Genomic DNA, 24,926 nt, shown 5'->3' on the forward strand with positions numbered 1-24,926 from the left:
GAAACATAAGGGTTCTTAGTAAATAATTCAGGGGGTGCTGCTGCACTCCCTGCAGCCCCCCACAACACTTAATAGATATGCTGGTAGTTCCCCTGCCCAGTTGGGGCACCATCAAGGAAGAAAATGTATGTAAATTAGTCAATAAAGGGCATTAATGGGCACTCATTGCCAGGAGGAGCGAATAGTAAATCAGTGGCTCCAGCCACTCGCATATTCTTCTTTTTCATCTTTTTTTTCACTTTTTCTGTGGGTGTTTTGGTCCTACTTGGGACACCCACAGTTTTTATGGTTGTAGTGGGCCACAGAGGTAGCATGGGTGCCCCATGGCCCTGCCAGCTCCCTATAAGCAACCCCATTCAATGGGGCCATACAAGGAACGGGCAGCACCATTAAAAAAATATATCACTCAGAGTGCCCCGTGACCTTCGGGAGCACTTCACAACGTTTTTTACTTTTTTGAGCTGTAGGTGGACCTTAATTTAATCTTCAAAAAGTGGAGTGCCCCTGTGCCCACCTGGGGCTCCCCACTTCATTTGCCATGTGTAGGGTTTTGAGTGGAGGCCCATGGCCCCTACAGTCCTGTCAGCTTCCGAGGAGGCACCCACCCTGAGTGCAGCAAGAGTGACATTACTCGCACCAGGCAGTGGCAACATTTCATACTGCTCCCTCCAAGTGAGAGCAAATCTGTGTTTCCCGCCAATGAGAGCTAGATCAGGGAAACATTTTTGTGCTACCACCCGGCGGGAGCTGCTGGGTAGGAGAACAAAAGACTTACATGCCTATGTTCTGGCAGGTAGGGAAACAATGGTGTCCAGGGGGTTGGGGTTCCCAGGACAGCACCCAAGAGCCAGCCATGGGGCATGGGATCCCTGGCCAGAAAAATGCTTTGGGTGGTGGGACCACATGCCGACCTCCCCAAAAAATGATAAAATAACAACCCCTGGACCCTGGCTCACCTGATTGGTGTTTTCTGTTTTTTTTAAAGAGTAACAACCCACACTTTTGGTTTTAGATTTTGTCACAGATGTGTGGATCCAACACAAATGTGTGGTAAAATAAAAAAGATATATATTTAAGGTCCTGGGAAGGGGGTCCTTCTGGGACCAACTAACAGGCATACGGAGGTAGCATACCTCTACCCTGCTCCCATATATGTTTTTTTAACCTATTTTCCAGGACAAGGGACTCAGTCTCCAAGTTCTAAAATGGCTGCTAACACATCTTTGGCCCACCACGAGGAGATGATGGACGGAGTGCTGAAACTTTTCAGACACTCGCCCCCAGTCACAGATCTGGGTTGAATCCATCATCGTTCTTTAGCTCACTTTGCCACCCCAGTTCAGATTCAGCCATATGCAAATCAGTCTTGACCCTGTACCTCATGGGAACAGTTCAGCCCGAACTGCCAAGCCAGGTAATCCCTGAAATGGAAACAAGCATCCTAGATCGGTTTCGGGGTAACACCCCTCCTCAGCCAGGCTAGCTTGAATCCAGTGACAAAGTGAGCAAGGGACCCACATCTGGGCATACCCTGCCAACTTAGAGAGAAGAAAGTAAAAACAAGGAAATGATGGTCAGAGCACTGAAACTTTTTAGACGCTCACCCCCAGTCACCGATCATTTTTCAATGGCAAAAAATATGTAAATTTTTTATCTGTAATATCTCTAAAACTACTGAATGGAATTACACCAAAAAGCATGCTTTCTAGACCAACTTTCTAGCTTTCTGCCAAATTTGGGCAATTCCATTCAGTCGTTTGGGTTGGAGTAAGGTCTTATGCAAAGATGAATGGAGAAAATATATTTTAGCACCCTCCCCCTCCCTCTTTATCTAGGCCCCTGCTTGATGGATCACCTCGAAACATTCCTAGAAGAAGCTGAGGAGTATGCAACTTGTTTTTGAACATTTTGTGAAGATTCCCCAAACAGCGCCAAATTTAAAAGCAAACAAAAAAATGTAATTTGTATGGGAACATCATCCTAACTATAACTATCCAGTGGCAGATGCAGTTGCCAGAGGTTAACATGTATATATGTGTGCCCAACTCCCCACTGGCACTCAACTCTCCACTGCAAATAGCTTCTCAGCCTTGCAAGGTGTAGGGGTTGTCACAGTGCGCCCACGGCTGACTATGTGATGCTACAGTATAAAGGGTGTCATTTTTAGTAAGGCAGACCTACTGACTTTGTCAGAACACCATAATATAAAAAGTTGGTCTATGGTAGACTTATTTTCTTTAGCAAAAAATCCACAATAATTATATTCAAATGTATATTTCATTAATTAAGTTGTTTTAAGTTTCTGCTCTTGAGTTCTTCTGTGTTTAGTAGTTCTGAAAAACTACTGAATGGATTTACACCAAATAACCAAAAGGCACTACCTTGAACCAACATCTACCTTCCTGCCAAATTTGGTGTAAGTCCATTCAGCGGTTCGGGCTGTAGGTGTGGCTTAAGGTTCCTATGGGAATTAACATTACAAATACACCCTTATTTTGCACCCCAATTCCTCAGTCTTCACTTCACAGATCACCCCAAACTTTCCATGACACACAGATTCAACCTGGACATCTTTTGGGGGAAATTTCATATATAAATATATTTATATATTTTCAACTACATACTGTGAAAAGCATAGTTTGTCATGCCCAAGTATACATACACTTTCAACATGTATGTATGTATATATATATATATATATATATTCCACATGCAATCCTCCCGCCTGCTACTCCTGGAGGAAACAGCCACACCAACGCAATAGATTTTCTCGGGTATGAGTTTTTTCAGCAAACGAAACTGACGCGTTTCGATCTTTCAATCTTTATCACATATATTTATATATATATATATTCACTGAAAAAACCATAGGTTTCAGGGGTGTTATAGTTAGCTGGACTTTTCACTTGTACAAAACCATTGAAATTTCCCTGTTATAATTAGTTCAGCTAACTATAACTCGCGCGCCCGCAATGCACTGCTGATGACGTCACATATTACATCACTCATGACATGGTCAGTGACATCACTCATGACATCACTGATGACATCTCAAATGACATCACTGATGACATCATCCAGTGAATGTGTGTTTTTCTGAAAATTAAACATGTTTTATAAATGTATATCTCAAGGCCGATGGAAGAATAAATGGGTATATAAGTGTCTAAATGGATGATTTGTTTTTGAAAAATTGATTGTGTAACTGACTGATTAAGTGTATCATAGTGAATACATGTTTTAGTGAGTAATGTTTAAATATGTAAATATCTGTATCAGTCTCTCACTTTGTGTATAAGTGGCTGCATGGGTTGGTGAGTAGCTACATGGGTGTCTATATAGGTTATTAGTTGGTTTTTTGAGTATCAGTCTGAGTGTCTGCATGGTTCCGTGGGGGGTATTACGTAGTGCATAGTTGCAAGAATGAGTGACTCACTGTTTGTATGTGTTGAAGACAGCATGTGTGCAGGACTGTATGGGTGGATGAGTGTGTGTATGGGTGTGTTAGTGAGTGAATGACTGTCTCAATAGTGTCTTTATGAGTAACTACATATGTTTTAAACTAGTATATGTGACTATTGGTGTATATAAGTGAGTATATGTGAGAGTGAGAGATTGAAAGAGTTCCTGTATGAATAAGTATGTGTTTCTATAAGTGATTGTTTAAAAGACTAAGTATGTGTAAGTTTCCATAGAAGTAAGTGTGTTTGTGTGTATATAACTGTATATGCAAGTAAATGTATGTTTGATTCTTTATTAGCATGAGTGACTATGTGTGTGAGTAACTCTATGGATGAGTGGCATTGTGTAACAGGATGTATAGGTGTATGAGTACATATGATGAGTGAGTACATGTATGAGTGACTGTATAGGACTGTTGGTGAATGAGTGGATGTGTATGTGGATCTTAGAATTACTGAAGAGGTTGTTGTAACTGGTATTGGTATGTCCATTGTTTTGAAAATTGTAGTCTCTATTTTTGAATGTGTGTATCAAAGGTTATATTAGGGTGAGAGGAGGTCTGCCACTCTATCACAAGGATGATGTCATCAGTGATGTCATCAGTGATGTCATTTGAGATGTCATCAGTGATGTCATGAGTGATGTCACTGACCATGTCATGAGTGATGTAATATGTGACGTCATCAGCAGTGCATTGCGGGCGCGCGAGTTATAGTTAGCTGAACTAACTATAACGGGGAAATTTCAATGGTTTTGTACAAGTGAAAAGTCCAGCTAACTATAACACCCCTGAAACCTATGGTTTTTTCAGTGAATTTCTGAGGTTTTTTAAATGCTAATTCCTAACTATAACGTGCCTGAAACCTATGGTTTTTTCTGTGAATTTTAAAGGTTTTTTAAATGCTAATTTCTAACTATGCCTACAGAGATAGGACATGTGAAGAAAGAAGAAAAAATGCACAGAAAGAAAAAAAAGAAGTGCAGAAAGAAGCAACAGAAGTCCTCAAAGACGAAGAAAAGTGCAGGAAGAAGGATAACATGCAGAAAGAACAAAACGAAGAGCAGAAAGAAGCCTTGTTGCAAAATTATCGTGTACCCTCAACTTTTTCAGACGGATACTGGTGGTAACTGAGTCTGACTAACCAGTCCTAGAGCCAGTGCTATGTTAAAAGACACTTAGAATACAGTGAAAAGACCTACATACACTAGGGAACATTATGCGTTGGGGTCCCCCTGTGATTAGCATGACCTCCTCTGTAAGCCCCTAGTATATAATAGGGCAGGGGGATTAAAACTACCTCTTAAAACAGGCCATAGGGCGTTTTTGCACACGTTAACTCAGGCCCCGTCCCCTCCCTTCACCACTGTGCAAACACGCCCTGTGTCCGTTTTTAGTTGGGAGATTAAGTTCATTTGAATCCTGAGGGTCCCTAGGGTCCAACTAGCCCACTAGGTACCGCCAGTAAGTGCCACAGAGCTGCGTTGCAGAGAGGTGTAAAAAGTGGCACGGCCTGGACCACCTCTCTGCAATGCAGCTCAGTGGCGCTTACTGGAAGCACTTGGTGGGCTAGTTAGCCCCCAGGGGCCCTCAGTATTGAAGGGAAATTATATCCCCAATTTAAAACGTGCCACAGTGCGTGTTTGCACACGTAACCTCAGGCCCCGTCCCCTCCCTTCACCACTGTGTAAACGCGCCCTGTGGCTGTTCTAAGTTGAGAGATTAAGTCCTCTTGAATCCTAAGGGTCCCTAGGGTCAAACTAGACCACTAGGTACCTCCAGTAAGCGCCACAGAGCTGCGTTGCAGAGAGGTGTAAAAAGGGGCTTGGCCTCAGAACACCTGTCTGCAGCGCAGCTCCCTGGCACATAGTGGAGATGCCTGTTGGGCTAGTTGGCCCTCAGGGACCCTCAGTATTGAAGAGGAATTAATTCCCCAACTTACAACTCGCCAGGGGGCGCGTTTGCAGAGTGCTGCAAGGAGGGGGCGTCGCCTCCGGCACGATGCCAGTCTTTTATTTATTTTAATTTTTTAAGAAGGGGGGCTGTGTGGTTCCCCTTCTTATTCTAATTTATTGGCCCTGATGACCCCATCCCCCAGGGCCTGTCTCCTAATTATATTTTTTTGACCCCAATCCCCAGGGCCGGCCACTGCTTTTTATTATTTTTAAAAAATATATATTTATAGACACACCTAGGACATGCTGGACGAACCGTACGTACCTATCACCATGACGATATGTGTGATATTCATTAAAGGGCGACTATGCATACAATGAATCCACGTGGAATGTATTTACACCACTGGTGAAGCTCTGACATGTCTGATGCCCTACCGTGCCTAATCCCGGTAGACACCCTTGTCGTTTATTTATACAAACATGGGTAGCTATTGACAGGCACATTTAATACACATGCACACCAAGCCATTCAAAGGGGATTCGACAAAAATCCGACCAAATCTATGCAAGAAACCCCCCTCACGATTAATAAAACACACATCCACTGCCGGATGTGTAATACTTTTTATTTTACTCTCTGGAAAGGGGACGAACATCACTTGAGAGTCACAGCGCGCTCCTGGCAGAGCCCAATGCTGTGTTACACCCACCATTGCCTGCTGAGTGCCACACACCTCTGTGTTGTATTCCACTAGCTAGTGCATATGCTATGACACTCTCTAGCCCATGTGCACTGTAACACCACCCCGTGAATATGTCATGCCACACTTGTCTTCGCACGGGTTATATTGCCCCATCTAACGTGCCTTCCTCGATGCCTATGGTATAACGCACAGTGCTATGCCATACATATTACAATCTGGGATCCATATCTTTGTCACAGTGCATATGCAATGTTACACTCCCCAGTACATATTTTATATCACAACTTTAGAGACTAGTTAGGTTACACAACACTGCCCTGTGCATATTACACTCCAAGGTGCATATCGCATAGCACGCGCTAGTGCCTGTGCTATCTCGCGCTCTCCAATGAATCTGTCATTGCGCACAATGTATTGCATATTATATTTCACGCCTGGTTCATCTTATATCACACTTTTTGGTGCATAGTTTATACCATACACTATATCTAGTTTCATTTTCAATCGTGCTCTCAGGACTATGTTCTATATAACACTGTGTTCACCTACCCTTTTCACGGGCATTACATTTTGCGATAGGGGGTGGAGGGTCAGGGGGTGTTTCTGCCAAGTGAGCCCAGAGTCACAGTCACAAACGTCCTCTTCTTCCTGAATAAAAGTGAGATTATGCTGCATACTTGTTCATATTTTAAGTAGTTCGCACAGACACACGTTTTAAAAACAATAAAGTTCCTAATACCCGCCTTCTCTGAACAGTTAGCTGGCTGCCCCATCCCCCTCCTCCCTATCCTCTGTTGTGTGAAACCATGGACTAGCCTCCTCCCTCCTGCCATGCATGGTCTGATGTGCTGCCACTGCCCTCAATTTAGTAGGATGTACCAGTCCACTCCTCCTGCCCTCCATTGCCTAATTCTATGTCCCATCATTAACCTCCTGCTTAAACTCTGTGCTTAGCTTGCTGCCCCTATTCTCCTTCCCCCTGCCCGCCGATGTCTTTGTGCATGCCCCTGCTCCATCCTTTTTGCCCACCATGTTCCATGGACCTGCCACTCCTATCTACTCTGAGTGTTCTGTTGAGCTGCCACTCCCCTCCCACCTGCCTAGCATTGTCAGATGACTGTAACCTGTCCCTGCCACCTCCACCCTGCCTGTCCACATGCCATGCCCCTATCCTCTACCTCCTGTCCACATGGTCCATTGTACTGCCACACCCTTCTGCCCTCCCTGGTCTGTTGTGCTGCAACTGCTCCTCCTGCCTGCCCCGTGCGGTCTGTTGTGAGGCCCCTTCCCCTGAACTTTCTTGTCTGTGCACAGGTCCTGACCCTCCCTTCAATCCTCCATCGTCCTTTGTGCATGCCCCTGCACCCTCCTTCTTGCCCATCATAGCCATTGTGCTGCCACTAACCCTCCCACTTGCCATGCATGGTCTTCTGTGCTGCCATGGCCCCTCCCACCTTCCCTGTGTGGTCAGTAAGCTGCCCCTGACCCCCTCCCACCTTCCCTCCATGCTCTGTATGTATGCCATCAAAGTCTCACTGTTGCTCTTCATGGTGTGTCTTGCTTCTAGTGCCCATCCTGCCTGACCTCCATGGCTATCTTGCTGCTCCTGCCCTGCCCCCTTGCCCCCAGCCCTCTGTTTACATGTGCAGACTCCTACTCCCTCCCTCCTGGCTTGTCTGTTCCATTGTAATGCCCCTGATCCGTCCCTCCTGCCCTTTATGGTCTGTTATTCTGCAGCTTTCTCTCCTGTCTGTCCATTATGGTCAGCTAGCTACCATTGCCTCTTGCCCCTCTGTTCTCTGTTGTCCATTTGCATGGTCCTGTCCCCTCCCTCTTGCTTTCTATGGATTGTTGTGCTGCACTCCCGTCCCGCATGCCCTGTGTGGTGTATTGTGCTGCTGCAAACCCTGATGCCTGCCCTGCAGGGTCAGTTTGGTGCACCTCTCCATGTCCCTCCTGTCCTCTGTTATCCAAGTCCATGTCCCTACCCCATTTCCTTCATTGATCCAATGTACCATACCTGCGAACATTTTGAACTTGGTAAGAGGGAGATTTTGAAAAAAAACTGGGGTATTGATTTTCCCCTTTGAGTTACATTGAAAAAGAGGAGATTGTAGACAGGAGACAGATCAAATAAAGCCCATTTGAGCTTAAAAGCATTGGACGTTTCCTGGCTGAATCAGGTCTGTTGGCATGTATGGTTGTACTACCATTGCCTCTTCCTTCTGCCCACAATGGTCTATTACATTGCCACAGCCTCTCTTGCAAGTCCTGTATTGGTGGTTTGTTGCCCCTGCCCCCCTTTCCACTGCCCTCCATAGTCTGTTGTGCTGCCACGGCCCTTCCTGCCTGCTCAGTGTGGTTAAATTGTTGCCTTTGCACCCTCCTACCTGCCTTCAATTTTCAGAGTCCGTGCCCCTGGCCTCTGCCTCTCAACAGTATCCTAATGAACAACTAGATTGCTAACATTCTATATTTATTACAAAAGTGTGGAACGCCTGACGTCATCTTGATGTAATCAAAACTGTAATACCTAGAGCATTTCCTTTAGAAATTACATATATGAGAGGGTCTTATTGGCATCAAAATTATGGTTAGTGCTCTAAAAGACTAAAATAAGGACATATTTTCTGAGTTTTCAAATAGCGACAAAGCACTTTTAAATTATTTGTTATCTTTATGTTTTTTTATCCAGTTGACCACTTGATTAAATGTTGCACTTAGGGGAGAGGATGTGGTGTTACTTCCAGAACTGCAGACTTTGCAACTGGGGACCAGGTTGGAGTTTCTGCTTCAGCTAGACATTCTGTGATTCTGGTCAAATCACTTAGTCTCCCCATGTCTACAACCAAAATTAATTTGTTCTTGTGTGATGTAACCAATGCTCATGTAAAGCACTCCAATACCTGACAAGTCTGCACTATATAACACTGCAAAAACACAAAATATTAAGTGTTTTGCACACTTCTGTCATTGGGCTATATTTGGGCTACATCTGGGTAATTTTGGGCTACATTTGGGCTCTTTTGTCTCCGGTGGCCATTTTGGGAGATTTATTTGTTATGAAGTTTCCTAATTTCCTCATGTACTGCAGTCTCCTCAGTAGGAAATGCTTTCAGTTTTTTACTTTGATTCCATCATGAAGGTATTCAGATATGTCACACATTTGCCATAAATTCTGAATGTTAGCACTCTAGTTGCTCATTAGATCACTGTAGTAAAACTACTGTTCACCATGGAAGTCTGCTCCTGGTATTAAAAGTGCATGTTTCAGTCTGCATGTCAGAATTTTTTAATGAAATAGAAGAGGATTTGAGAAGTCACTCTCTGCTGTTCTTCAACGTATTGGACGCTATGCTGTTTGTTGGGGGCTGGATGCTGATCGACTAACCCACGGGACTGCGAGGACCACGGAGCATTGCGCTCCACTAACTGTGCTCACCTGGTTCCTCTTCCCGCCTGGTTCCTCCCTCCACCGCCACGCCTCGCGGCCCCCGCTGCGCGGGCGCCGCTCGTTGGCCTCAAGCATATAAAACCTTGGCTGGGGCTTTTCAACGGTGGGACTCTCTGCTGTTCTTCAACGTATTGGACGCTATGCTGTTTTTTGGGGGCTGGATGCTGATCGACTAACCCACGGGACTGCGAGGACCACGGAGCATTGCGCTCCACTAACTGTGCTCACCTGGTTCCTCTTCCCGTCTGGTTCCTCCCTCCACCGCCACGCCTCGCGGCCCACGCTGCGCGGGTGCCGCTCGTTGGCCTCAAGCGTATAAAACCTTGGCTGGGGCTTTTCAACGGTGGGACTCTCTGCTGTTCTTCAACGTATTGGACGCTATGCTGTTTGTTGGGGGCTGGATGCTGATCGACTAACCCACAGGACTGCGAGGACCACGGAGCATTGCGCTCCACTAACTGTGCTCACCTGGTTCCTCTTCCCGCCTGGTTCCTCCCTCCACCGCCACGCCTCGCGGCCCCCGCTGCGCGGGAGCCGCTCGTTGGCCTCAAGCGTATAAAACCTTGGCTGGGGCTTTTCAACGGTGGGACTCTCTGCTGTTCTTCAACGTATTGGACGCTATGCTGTTTGTTGGGGGCTGGATGCTGATCGACTAACCCACGGGACTGCGAGGACCACGGAGCATTGCGCTCCACTAACTGTGTTCACCTGGTTCCTCTTCCCGCCTGGTTCCTCCCTCCACCGCCACGCCTCGCGGCCCCCGCTGCGCAGGAGCCGCTCGTTGGCCTCAAGCGTATAAAACCTTGGCTGGGGCTTTTCAACGGTGGGACTCTCTGCTGTTCTTCAACGTATTGGACGCTATGCTGTTTGTTGGGGGCTGGATGCTGATCGACTAACCCACGGGACTGCGAGGACCACGGAGCATTGCGCTCCACTAACTGTGCTCACCTGGTTCCTCTTCCCGCCTGGTTCCTCCCTCCACCGCCACGCCTCGCGGCCCCCGCTGCGCGGGCGCCGCTCGTTGGCCTCAAGCGTATAAAACCTTGGCTGGGGCTTTTCAACGGTGGGACTCTCTGCTGTTCTTCAACGTATTGGACGCTATGCTGTTTGTTGGGGGTTGGATGCTGATCGACTAACCCATGGGACTGCGAGGACCACGGAGCATTGCGCTCCACTAACTGTGCTCACCTGGTTCCTCTTCCCGTTCACGCCCCCTACTCCTCCTCCAGGCTTATCTCTGCCTACGTCCAAGCGCGCTAGCGGTACGCGCGCGGTACGAGGCCCGGAGCGAAGCCCGGGCAAAGGGCGGGCCCTCTGTGGCCCTCAGAGGCCAGAGGAGGCTGGGCTGGGCCATAAACCTTAGCCGGTTGTACTTCGCTCCCTTGTTTTTACTGGTAGGATTATAGGCCATGAACTGTCGTGAAACCAGAAGCATGGCCGCTGTAGGAGCTAAAAAACTTACAGGAACCTTGGATGATTTTATCACTCGCACTCATGCGCTAATTGATGAGGGTATAACTTTAATGGATAGGAGAGTGTCCCAAGACCTGGCCATGGCCAAACGATCCTCCTTGGGCCTTATAGCACAGGCACAGACACCCAACACTGATTCTCGGACAGATATACAGGTTCTAGTACATAGTACTGGAGAGACTGGGGATCTTGACGCTTTAAACACCTCACAGGATCTGGAGGCTTCTCCTAACCTTCATTTCCTATCAGAATGTGGAGTGCAACAAAGTGAGTCAAATACCTCTAACAATATATCCGTTACAAAAGAAAGGGGTCGGACAGAAGGGGCTATCCCTAAGCAAATTCGAAAAACCAACAAATCATCTATTCATAAAGGAAAGAAGGTTCGAATTCCCCCTAACCCCCCTAACATGGATAAATTGCCAGTAGCTTTACCTAGTTCCACAGAGGGACCGCATGTTATTAAGAGTGGCTTACCCCTGAGCCTTCCTGATGATACTATTATCGATCATAGCCTGGAGGAAATCCTGGAGTTGACCGGGGAAGCGGGCAACTCAGTAAAATCTCCATTACAGGAGGGCTATGGTTCAAGCATGAGTAATACCACTATTTTTAATATGTTAAAAGTACTGCTGGAACCCTTAGAGGCTAGATTACGCTGTTTGGAAACTGTCCTAAAAAACATACATAAGGACATAAGTGCCCCTAGTTTCACCTTGAATAATAGAACTGCCCAGGTTATTATTCCAGCTAAAAAGGTCAATAAGCCTTCGGTGGCTGTTAACAAACCGCTGGAGACTACAAAAATGACCCCCAAGAATTCCAGTAACGCTATAAACCAGGATGGCATCACTATAAAAGCCCCCAGGACCGATCAAACTCAGAAAACAGATCAATCTCTGATAACAACCAAGAGCAATTCAACCGCTCAGGCTACATTAAGCGATCGCTTATCCCAGCCTCTAAATTTTGATGCACCCGACAGAGCCAAGGGCATGGCCCGTAGAAACATCCATCTTCCTCCTGATGCCTGCCCTTACGTAATTATTCTCACTGGCGTTACCGAAATCTCTTCGCCAGAAGTTGAATCGTATCAGGCCCTGAAAAATAAAGTATGTTACTGGCTATCTAAAAATTATCCTCTCCCGCCAAACATACCGTGCAATATTTTAATGATTGAGAGAGCTCCGTGGGTAGGAGGTAATAGAAAAAACCTACGAGGGGACTGTGTAGTGGTCACTTTTGAGAATACTGAGGTTGTAGAGTTCATTTGTAGTAGTGGATCCCCTAGATTCCAGACGAACACGGTGGTTGCTAGACCTTTGTCTTATTTTTATCTCCCACAAAATCAAGCTGATAACCGATGGAGTTGGTTAAAAGGACCCCATGACAGTAAATTTAGACAAAGATCTAATCCCCCCTGGGAGATACAACCCCATGGGTGGGAGGAGGGGTGGAATGCGGGATGGAATCAGGTAAGGAGTAGAAGAGGTAGACCACGTCAAGGCGGCCCTCTTGTTGGTTCACATTACAGCCAACCCTATCATTACCAACAGTTTACAAATGGTCTAGATAATCCTTTGCACTTTCCAATAGCTAATCGTTTTGAATGTCTGTCAACTACAGATTGTGTTGACTGACAAATACAGAGCTTGGAATTTGATCGGAGTTCCCAGATTATTCCTACTCAACTAATTAAGGCTGTTGCCATGGAGGACTCGATTAAACTAAACCCTTCTTATACCCCTGATAAAGACCCAGCAGAGGGTGATCGTCGGGGTGCGCTTACCCCTTCTAATGCAGATTCATCATACTGCAAATTTCTCACCTGGAACGTGGCAGGTTTAAATGTAAAGGCTCTAGACCCCATATGGCAAGGGTTTGTAAAACAATATGACGTCTTGGCAATCCAAGAAACATGGGATACCACTAGAAGTTTCTCATTGGATGGTTTTTGTAGTTTTTCAACCCCAGCAGTCCCAGGAGCGAGAGGGAGAGCAAAGGGTGGCTTACTTACACTATGTTCTCTGAACTTAGCGGGGGTCTTTAAAAAATTAGATTCCGCACCCATGAACACGTTAGTTGTGGAGTGGATTTTATCTGACACTAAAGTTTTTTTGCTCATTAATTTTTATAATTCCAAGGAGGTTTCTCATGCGAATGAGCATTTGACCTCCTTGTTAGATTTCCTGTCAGTCTATAGACAAGATTGCAATTCCGTCCCAGAGATGGTAATCCTGGGTGATTTTAACATTCATCCCTGTGAGGGAGACTGTTTTAATGATAGATATGGGGGCTTACCGACCGAGGGCATTCCCCATTTTGAACACACAAACGAGGGTGAGTGCCTGGAGACTTTTCTTGCTTAAATCTATTTGAAATTGAGCAGGGCAAAAATGAACCCAGACCTCCAACATTTATAGGGAGAGACGCCAATACTGTCATAGACTATATTTTTGTATCATCCGGGGTCCTGTCAAAAGCACGTGAGTATAGGGTTGTTACTGCTAGTTTCAGTGATCATCACCCTGTCCTCCTAGTGCTGGACCTAGATTGTTTCCGGATTAGTAGATCGGCAAGTGTGGCAGCTCCAAATGTTTTGACAACTAAGGACCAGGGAAGGCGCCTTAAGTGGGGGATGATTGTCCCTGAGCAATTCTTCCAAACATTAGCTCAAGAGGCGGAGGCTAATTTGGCAGTGTGCCTAGATCCAACTGCCCTTGGCTCTGATGTTATGGCAGCGTATGAGGAAATATGTACAAGGATCTCTAAGAACTTGGAGTCAAGGCCAGGCGCTCTAAGGAACAAGAAGATCTTTAAATGGTTTAACAAGGATTGCTCGCTAAAACACAGTGCCCTATTGAAAGCATTAAAACATAAACCCAGAGATAGGCCCTTAGTGATCAAACTAAGGAAGGAATACAAAATTGCAGTCACTAATCGCAAAAACCAAATTAAGGAGGAAGCTTGGGATAGTTTACTATCCATTGATGTACTGAGAGATAGCAAAAAGTTTTGGGCCTTGGTGAACCAGCCTTTTTTTTTCCGAGGATGGGAAAACTGACATGGACTGCGTGATCGAAGATGGAAGATGGCTTGGCCACTTTAAACAGATTTATGAATCCACAGCATTAACGCCACCAGTCAGTACCCATGCTATACCTCACCTGAAGTTTAACATCACTGAGGTTGAGAGGGCGATTAAAGATACAAGTAAACACAAGGCCCCGGGTCCGGATGGGGTCCCTGCAGATCTTTACATCCAGTATCCGCAATTTTGGTCAAAAATACTAACCAATGTGTTTAATGCGATACCTGCAGCTGGTTTTCCTTCCTCCTGGTCTACCTCCATTATCGTGCCTATTTTTAAGAAAGGGAATAGGGGGGACGCTGCCTGCTACAGACCCATCTCCCTGTTGGACTCTGCCGTTAAGATTCTGGGCAGAGTTATTTTGCAAAGAATGGGGGATTGGCTAGTGGAGAGCGGGACCCTATCGGACTTACAGTACGGTTTCAGAGCACATAGAGGGACCATGGACCAATGTTTAAACCTTCACCTTATTATTAGTAAATACACTGTGGCGAAGGGTGGGCTTCTTTATTTGGGATTTATGGACTTATCTTCTGCTTTCGATTTGGTAAATCGCTCAAAACTTTGGATTATTTTGCGAGACATGGGTTTGGATAGCACCTTGGTTAATTTTTTGCACGACCTTCACCAAAATCTGTCCGCCTCGGTTAGGGTCACAAGGGAAGGGAGATGCACGGCGAAGTTTAGGTCAGGAAGAGGGGTCAGACAAGGCTGCATTCTGGCCCCTCTCCTCTTTACACTATATATTAATTCCTTGGGGAAATCCCTGGATTCAGCTACCCTGGACATACCGCATATGGGGGGGTTACCTATTCCGGTACTGCTATATGCGGACGATGCCGTCCTTGTAGCTCGGACTGGTACGGGCCTGCAAAGATTATTAGATCATTTTGGTGGTTTCATGGAAGCCTTGGACCTAAAGATCAACACCACTAAATCCCATGTTATGGTTACAGGCTCACGGAGGAAAAATATGAAGATTAGGGCCTTTAGCTGTAACAATTCCCCAATCTCGAGGGTACCCTTTTTTTGTTACTTAGGAGTCACTTTTGATGAGAAAGGAACTTGGGGTGCCCAACTAAAGTTAAAGGAGAATGGTGTAAGTAGATCTACCATAGCTCTTATGCATTTTGCTAAAAGATTGGGCTCGAGACCCATGGAAGCCATGACTCGTATTTATAGAGCCAAATGTGTGGCAATTGCATCATATGGGGCAGATATATGGGGCTACGTTTCAGCCCCAGGCATTCAAATCGTAGAAAACAATTTTATACGAGCCTTGTTATCACTCCCGAAATCATCCCCCACATATTCAATACATAACGAAATAGGCTTGGGTTATGTCACTGATCTCTTAAAAATGTCCCCACTGTTATGTTGGATTAAAACCTGGACAAATGAGGAGATCACATTGAACCACTGCATTCTTAAAGATTGCATGTCTTTGGACAAAGCAGATAGCATACCGTGGCTAGCGTATGTTAGAGCGGCATGCGCTAGGCTAGGTCGCCCGGATATGTACTCTTTTCCACAGAACCTTAAAAAAGATGATGTAAGGTGGGTCAAGCAGCACTTTAGAAATATGTTGGAAGCTGAGAGGGAAACGGTTGAGCTTTGTAAACCAATGGTAAGATCACTTTACCAACTTTCGTCGTCTTTGGCCATGGAACCTTATTTAAAATATGTTACTAAACCATATCATCGTTTTCTACTCATAAGGTTCAGGTTCAATCTGATACACCTTGTGCTTGGCTCGTATACAAAGTGGGGCATCCCAGAAGATTCCCCACCCTGCACCTGCGATTTTTTCTCTACACAGGATACTCTACACCTAGTGATGCTTTGTGAACATTATCTGGTGGCCCGCAAAAAATTTCTTTTTCCTATTCTGAAAGATTTAAATTTTGCGCAGGTACGGCCGGCTCTATTATATTTACAGATGTTGAACTCGGTACAGGTCACATATAGTGTAGCGTGTTTTTTGGTAGCAGCCGCTAGACAAAAGAAAATCAGTCTGGCCACAAAGATCAATCACCAAACCTGACATTTGTAAATTTGGTATTCCTCATATTTTTGATACGCTTCTTTTATTTTAGGATTTGCAATCACTTTTTAAATCTGTTTTATTGAATTTTTAATGTTATTTTATGTATTTTGTACTGCTTTTATGGTTTTTAGTAACCGAATAAAGTTCTTTGACTGACTGACTGAGAAGTCACTCAAAATGTGCCCTCATTTTCTTTCTTCAGCATTAATCATAATTAAGTAGGTGTGCCATACTTTTGTCATAATGAAGACAGTAAGCGCTCTAGTTGTTTTTAAGAACACTCTGGGACATTCTGTCATTGGGCTATAATTGGGCTACATCTGGGTGATATTTGGGCTATATTTGGGCTCTTTTGTCTCTGGTGGCCATCTTGGGAGACTTATTTGTTATGAAGTTTCCTAATTTCCTCATTTACTGCAGTCTCCTCAGTAGGAAATACTTTCAGTTTTTTACTTTGATTCCATCAAGAAGGCATTCAGATGTGTCACACATTTGCCATAAATTCAGAATGTTTGCACTCTTTTTGCTCATTAGATCACTGTAGTAAAGCTACTGCTCACCAGGGAAAACTGCTGCTGGTATTGAAAGTGCATGTTTCAGTCTGCATGTCAGAATTTTTTAATGAAATAGAAGAGGATTTGAGAAGTCACTCAAAATGTGCCTTAATTTTTCTTTCTGCAGCACTAATCATACTTTTTATGGAAAAATGAACCCCCTCATTTTGTTCCTTTTTAAATTAAATGTTTTAAGAGTTACCACTTTAATCGAAGCAAGATGGCTTCAGGTGTGCCATACGTTTATCATAAGTAGGACTGTTAGTGCTCTAGTTGTTCTTTGGAACACTCTGGGAAGCTGCAGTAGAACACAAAGGAATCAACTTACAGTCTCTGCCCTTGTTGGATGTACATGTTTTACTGAGAATGTCAGACTTCATTCTCACATGACTGAGAAAGATAATGTGAATTTACAGAAAATATGCTCTCAGTTTAGCTTATAGATCACCTTCCAAACCTCTGTGGGAAAAGCATGAGAAAATATTTTTCTCTCAATCATGATATCCCAGCAGAAGGCTTTTTCACATGGTGAAATCACCTTAGAACATACCACAATTCCTAAAATGAGTATGGTACCATCAACAAATGATTTTTAATGTAACTAAAGTCTTAAAACCTTCTATTAACTGCAATGCTTTTTAATGAGGTGCTATCATGTATATTGGTCCCAAGATGGCTGCCAACACTTCTTGGATGAAGTGCTGACAGCCAATCAGATCTCAGGATGAGATGTGTGGTTAGGCTCCGCCCACATATATATATGATTTTACTTTTGATTTTCTCAGGAACTACTGAACAGATTGACACCAGACCTGCAAAAGGCACTTCCCTGACCTGAGGACTACCTCTCTGCTAAATTTCAAGTAATTCTGTTCAGCCGTTCGGACTGGACCTTGGACTAAAGGTCCCTATGGAAAAATGCATGGGGAAAACGCGTTTTGGGACCCCCCGTTTTTCTCCACCCTCGCTTGACGAATCACCCCGAGACTTTCAGGGTAGGAGCGGAGCGGAGCGCCCCACCTATTTTGAAACTTTTGCGATGATTCGTCAATCGGCGCCAAAGTTATTCCAAATAGAATGTTGCGGATTTCCTATGGAAACACGGTCCTAACTATAACTATCTACTGGCGACCGCCAGTAGATAATATACACACATGCATACATATATACAGAGACAAATAGAGACGTATGCAGTTTTTTTCTATCTAAATATTTTTTATTACTTTTTTATAGTCACATTGTAATGTTTAATAGAAGTGATTGCCAGCATCCCTAAGAGTCTTTCTTTTAACATGTTTTCAAGCCACATAATTCATCAATTGAAAACAACCACAAGAGGGCCCAGCACACAGCTGAAAAAATAGTGGTCCTCCTTGGGTACTTTAAGAAATATGGTAAGCTCTTCTTGGTCATGGATTTAATCCCTAGGACACTTACTGATTAATGTTAATGTTGTTTGGGGGATGCTGCACTCCCTGCAGCTGCCACAACATTAAAACAAAATAATTGGTGATGCCCTTACCCCTTCTAGGGGAACCACCAGGATACAAAAATATAAACAAAAGGCCTCACAGGGTGTTTTAGGCTCTCCTTATCTGGAGCAGTAAATAATAAATGAGCAGTTCCCACAGATCATTCATTATTCCGTTAAAATTGGGTACCCTACTGCTCCCTCCTGGGGCACCAACATCATTTTTTTATCTTAGGGGCTGTGGGGGGGGAGCAATGACCCTTGCAGCCCCGACAGTTCCCCCAGCAACCATCTCAGCAGGATCAGACCATTTTTTTAAAAAGTGTGTGCCCTGGAGTCCCCAGCCGGTGTAGTGTAGTTCCTATTTCCCTTATAGGCTCTGTGCATTGGAATAATATACACTATAATGTTTGCATTGGACTGAGGTCAGTATGCTCCTATCGAGTACATTAAACTTAATTACTTTGTGTGCCAGCTAACTCAGAGGTCACTAGAAGCTTCTCGAATAAACAAGAAGGGAGTAGTTTCTGACAACCGCATAAAGTAAACATGACAACTTTGTTTCCCTTAGAATCGGAACGTGTCTCAGAATCGTGGAAACAATAGATAACAGTTTCACTCATTCAATCGTGCATGTTTTGTTTCTTCAGAGTTACACAGAAATAGATAGACGGGCGTTTCAATAAAAGGATTTATTGAACAATCTTGTTTCTCATGTAAGAGCTATGAGCTGTTACAATCATTAGACAGTAAGCAAGATATAATATGCACAGCGTAAGCAGTAAGAAGAAATAATACTGCGATAGCATTGTCTTTTAGCTATGAAATATATTCATATATATATACATAAATAACACAGGCTAAAAAGTGAATACTCGTCTGATGCTTCTAAATAGTTCTACCCCAGTGTACATAACCTAAGTGTGGTACAAGGTAAGAAGTAGGTGCTGTTTTCTATAGTATAGTATATACTAAGTTTATATGCCAAGAGTCCCTCTAGGTTCTAGTCAACTCCAGAATGAGAATGAGAGAGGTGGGATTCTCTTTCCGAATCTCAAACTCCAACACCCCGCGAAGGGAGTCAGAACACTGGAAGCTGGATTCTCTGCGAGCAAGGATGACAGCATCTGGTCAGTGCATCAGGCAGGGACTCAAATTCCTTCCGAACTTGCCGTGGTGAGCCATATCGAGCTAAGCCGTGTCAAACAGTGCCGTGCCATGGTAAGGGAAGGTATATTTATACCTGGAAGGTACATAGGAATGCTAGCATTGACGTAAAGTCGGGCAGAGGAAGACGTGATGAATGAACCCCTAAGGAATAATAGTTCATGCATAATAGATTAGCTCTTGGAGAAATCAATAATCCTAGCTAGGGAAAGTCCCAATGGCTTAAGGATCTGGTTTCTAAGAACTTGTTGTGATGTGGGATGGACGGATGTAGGTGACCATGCCTGTATTTGGATAGCATGGCTAATGCCTAGATAAGGACTGGGATTCTATGCCTAAATAAGGGCAATGAGAATTGTACCTATATAAGGACATGATTCATGGAAACCTATGTACGGGCATCGAAACACAACACCGGCACCCGCATCTTGCAACCTGTGGGGAACTGCGTGGGAAGTGCCATGGCCCCTGTGGGTTCTGCTGTCTCCTTAGCCACCACCGTGACAAGAGGCGGGCATTTGTTTTCTTTTTTTAAAAGTGGGAGCTCCTGAGCCCACCCGGGGCTCCAACCTCTTGCAAAATATTGAGGGCCATGGAGGCACCATTCTCATTTGCTCCCACCTGGGTGGGAGGATGTGATTTCCCTGCTCCTGCCTAAGTGGAAGCAAAGATTTGTTTTCTGCCTGAGAGAGTGTGTGTAGAGTATGCCCATAATTTCACAGGCACAAAACAGCAGTGTCCTGGGACACTGCTGATATCACGCTCCGGTGATGAGATCCACCGGGGCCGATCTACAGTGATGGTAGCCAACCAGATCTTACATAGAGGTCTCTTGGTGTTGCAGATCTTCCACAGCATGAAATAAACAAAGTATTTGAACCTTAATTTTCCAGAACTACTGAACAGATTCACAGCAAAATCCCCAAAGCATGCTTTCTGGACCGAGATCTAGCTTTCTGCCAAATTTGGTGTAATTCCATTCAGCCATTTTGACCGTATCTGTGTCTAATTTTCTGTGTAGTTATAGTAAGGATCAGGTTCTTATAGGAAACGTACATTTTTGCTTTCCTAATAATGTTGGTGTTGTTTGACCAATCTTCTAGGAAACTTTCCCAAAAAATATTCATTCACCTCAAGCCATCTCCAAGCCCTGCTTATGGCCTGACATATTACATCACTCATGACATGTTCTATGACATTATTGATAACATCAATGCAGCATCTGAAATGACATCATTGATGGCAACACTGCACGTGGCTGGGAAGCAAGTTATAGGTGCCTGTGTTATCCATAATTGGTGAACTTCTATTTTATGTTTATTTTTAAATGTAACATTTTAACTGACATTTTGAAATGTAATGTTTTAACTGTCATTTTCAACTACCTATAATGTCATTTTCTTTGATTTTGCAGTCAATATTTTTATATATATGTATGTATCACCACATACAATGCTCATGACTTCACCCTTAATGACACCCTTGTAATTACCTATTTTGTGAAGCATTTTATAGATGACATTACTTAAAATATTACCCTTACCTCGACTATAAATGGAGTATAATTTATTGGTTTGAGTAAGTGTTATTGTTCAATTACATTTTGCTTTTAGGTGTTGTAATTAAGTAAAAGTAAAGCTAATTTACTACTGCTCATGCTTACTGTAAAGTGTAGGTGTGGGTTTCTGCCATTTATTCATCATACAAATTCTTCCAGTTCTTAATAAGTTCCTTCCCAGATATCATAATGTGGTATGTTGAGATGGGACTGTACCCGCCATGGTAAATTGGTTTGTGTCTCGTGTGTACCTCTGCCCTGAGTTCAAAACTGCATAAGAAATTGGTCTCCTGACTTTTATTTTGGCCCTGGTGTCATGTTAAACTAGTATGTCCACAGTGGCCTTGGACTGTCCATGACAATAGGAGGTCTGGACCTGCCCTCTGACCTGCCCTCATAGTAGACAGCAAACCACTCTCCCTGTCCTGGGTGCATCACAACAAGCAGTGGTGGCATGGCACAATGTTTGCGATTTAAAGTGTGGCCAGACCTGTTTCTATGTGTCAGTGAGTAGGTGGCCTACTCACCTCTCTCAGATAAAATCCTGCTGTAATGTGATATACGCAGAACCTTAAACTGATATGCCAAGTGCATGTTAAGTGCATATATGGCCTATGAGCCTGTGATATTTGTATGGTAGACTGTGTATGTTCATGTGTGTGTGTGTGTGTGGGTGCATGTGTGACTCTACGTAATGAAGCCAGTGTCCCTCTACTTAGCATTAATCCCATAAAAATGTTGCCACCATTTAAAAAATTGTTGTCCAGAGATTTTCATTTTTGATTTGTGTTTTTGGATTATTAGAGAAGTAATTTAGTTTGGGTAGACATTGCTGATCGAGGCCAAATTTTAGTTTTCAGGTTTTCTAATTGTGAACTGAGTGTGTTGAGCATTGCCTGGCTTTGCTTTATGTCTGTTGAACTAAGTGAACCCAGGGCATGTTTCACTTCTGAGATAAGATATGCAAAACCTAATTTGTCATTCTTGTTCCATAAAGCATTCCAACACAATGTGTTTATAGCCCCAGATATGATGAGCATGCCTTGTAACGAACGAACATAATGAGCTTTGCAGACCTCAGCATTGGCTAGAAGAAGATCTATATCCTTAGCCACTTTAGACTTTCTGGTTGACAGGGACCTATTGCTGGCTTTTAGTAATTTTGCACATGTTGGCAAGACACTTGTTTGTATCTTCATTTGTTTATGCCTTTAGCTGACAAAGCTTGTTCATTGGTACAGTCTTGAAGACGCACCATGTCAGTATCATGTGTGCTGGATGTTCCAGACAAATAAGAGTTGTCTTCAAAATCAGAATCATTAAGAGCAGCAATTGTAAGTCTTTTCCTGGTGAAGTGACTTGTAAGTCGTGTGCTGTTGGATTCACAAGATTTTACAGCATGAGCTGCTAACAAGTTTCTGTTCCATACTATACTATGTCATTATAAATTGTTGATGCACCAATCGTATTCACTGAAGTGATTAGCTGTCTACTTTTGCACTTGTCATAGATTGCGTGGGCAGTCATCATATGTAGCGGAGTTTTCTTTTTGCCGTGATGTAATTCATAAAAAATGATTTGGAAAAGACAGTACATTTGCATAGCATTAGCCTGTCAGTTCATGGGATTGTCTTCCACTTCTTTGCTTGTATCTTCAAAGCCATCATCAATGTTGTCATTTTCTAGTCCGAACTCAAGACCTTTAGTTTTTAACAGTTTTGTTTGCGGATATTAAACAATGATACAAAAAATGTTAAGACAACATCAGGCACTCTTGTTGACTCCCATGACTTGCGGAGATCTGGGACATCACAAAATTTGTAATTAATTCCAAAATCAAAATCTTCCAGGATGGTTTTTAAAATGGTTCATGCTGATTTTACTGCATCCTGTGATCTTATTTTGGCAACAAGAACTTCAGGAGTCATATCAGCTAGGAATACCATAAGTGGCATTCTTTTTGTTTGACTGACAAAAATGAATTCTATTATTGTAGATTCTCATCAGAAAAATCTTAATTTCAATATTATGGATCAATACAGTTTCATCAATGTTGACCATTATTTCTCTGATCTCACTAAGAGTAAACAAGTATCCAGCACTAAAGAGTGGCTTTAAAACTTAATTTGTTTTTCAAAGAGTACAAAATTAACTGAAGGCTGGCTGTTATGTTGCTGCTGGGAGCTCATTGTACATTCATATTTTCGAATGTATGCATGCATGCACACATGCAGTTCGAATAGGCATACAAATCTGTTACGAATACATTCACCTCACTGTTTAGATCAGCTACTCGGCTGAACACTTAATCTTGGAAGAAACTAGCTGCAGATAAAAACATGTTTGCCCTTTGTGACTCACTTGGTTCTTTTGTCAATCCCTTTGGCACTTGTTCTGGCTAAACCACAGAAAGCACATTGAAGATGTCCTGCTTTCTGATCAGTTGTTGGAGGTGGACGAGGGGTAGCCACCGATCTTCTAAGTGGATGAGCATTGTGTTTGGTTGTCGTTGCTTTATCACAAGACTCAGATTCTTGTGATTCACAGGTTTCTGCTATTTTTTGATGATTTATTTTCCAGGCTTTTAACCATTGTATACAACTTGTAGCACTTGTTGTTACAATGATAAAATATTTGATCCTCTTTACCCATCAGTTTCAATCTTTTGTGAACTTTGTCTTGCTGTATATCTGCAGCATCTCAAACCCTCTTCTGTCCAGCCACAATTGATGTTAGCTTTTCTTATGGATTAGTTTAGCATATGACACATTTCTCTTTGTTGAAGGAGTCCTCAGATTTTGTAGGCTGCAACACTCTATCAGGAGGTAAAGATCCTCTGCTACCACCTGCTTCGCTCATGTTTGCAAATTTGAATCAAGAGAAAACCTGAACCAAAACAATATTAAGATAAATCACCAAAATGATGGCTAAAACACATGTTCATAAAGCCGCCATTTTGGAAAGTGGCAGAAGGGTTGCTCTGAGGAGCTATTTTCTGTCTCTATAAGACTACTAGACCCCAAAACCTGGTTTGATACCAAAATGAAGAATATAGATCTGATGGTTCCTTAAATATTAAATCATCATTGCAAGTCATTCACCATTTTCAAAAATGTTGTTCAGAAAAATTCGGCCCGGATTAGCAATGTCTACCCAAGCTGAATTACTTCTTTAATGATACAAAAACATAAATCAAAAATGAAACTTACGGAGGTATGTCAAGGGGCAAAAACTTAATGTTTTGACATAGAAATGTCCCATGCATAGTATGCAAACCTGTTCCCCTGCCATTACTGCCTAACTGCATGTGAATGTGATAAATTGACTTTTACTTTGGACTTGACTGCATGCTATTCTACCGTATACACAGAGTTCTAGACCTGTCAGTGGCAATGCGAGGTCCAGTGCCTTTCCTGTGGCCTTTAGCGGTGCACCAAGTGTGCACTCATGGTAAGAAGAGGACTCTTGTCCTTGTCTTGTGGGTAGCACAGCAGTGGTAGTGACAGTGTTCTGTGTGTAAAGACTTATATTGCAACCATATTTAATCTGTGTCACAGAAAGAGTGGCCTGATTACCCCTTTTGTATAAAGTCCCGCTATTGTGTACTCTCCAGGACCTTGCACTGATATTGGGTGTGTAATCTGAGTGCATGTGTGCATGTCCTGTTATGAAGCCCCTGGTTTAGCTAGCATGGCACAAGATGGAGGATGAGGGCATCTTGTTCAGATAGTGGAAGTCCATTTTCTGCATTCCTGTAGCTGGACTGTGGAGACCCAAGCACTGCACTGAGGAGGATGGAGACACAGCTAGCATTAGAAATTCCATGAAGACTTTATTAGCAAGAGGTTGCTGATTAGTTCTTCCTGAGCACTGTAGGGGTGGGACTGAAGTTTCTGTTGTTCCAAGTAAGGATGTTTATAAGAAAGGCCTGCCCTTCTGTCTGTCTCTGATTTGTGTTTACTGATTTCTTATTAATGCTTCAGGGAGGTTGATTGTGTCCATATTGTGGGCACTCCTGCTTGGAGACAACCCCAATGCTACCTGGTATG

Source organism: Triturus cristatus, chromosome 5_2 (assembly GCF_964204655.1).
Source record: "Triturus cristatus chromosome 5_2, aTriCri1.1, whole genome shotgun sequence".
NCBI lineage: Eukaryota > Metazoa > Chordata > Amphibia > Caudata > Salamandridae > Triturus > Triturus cristatus.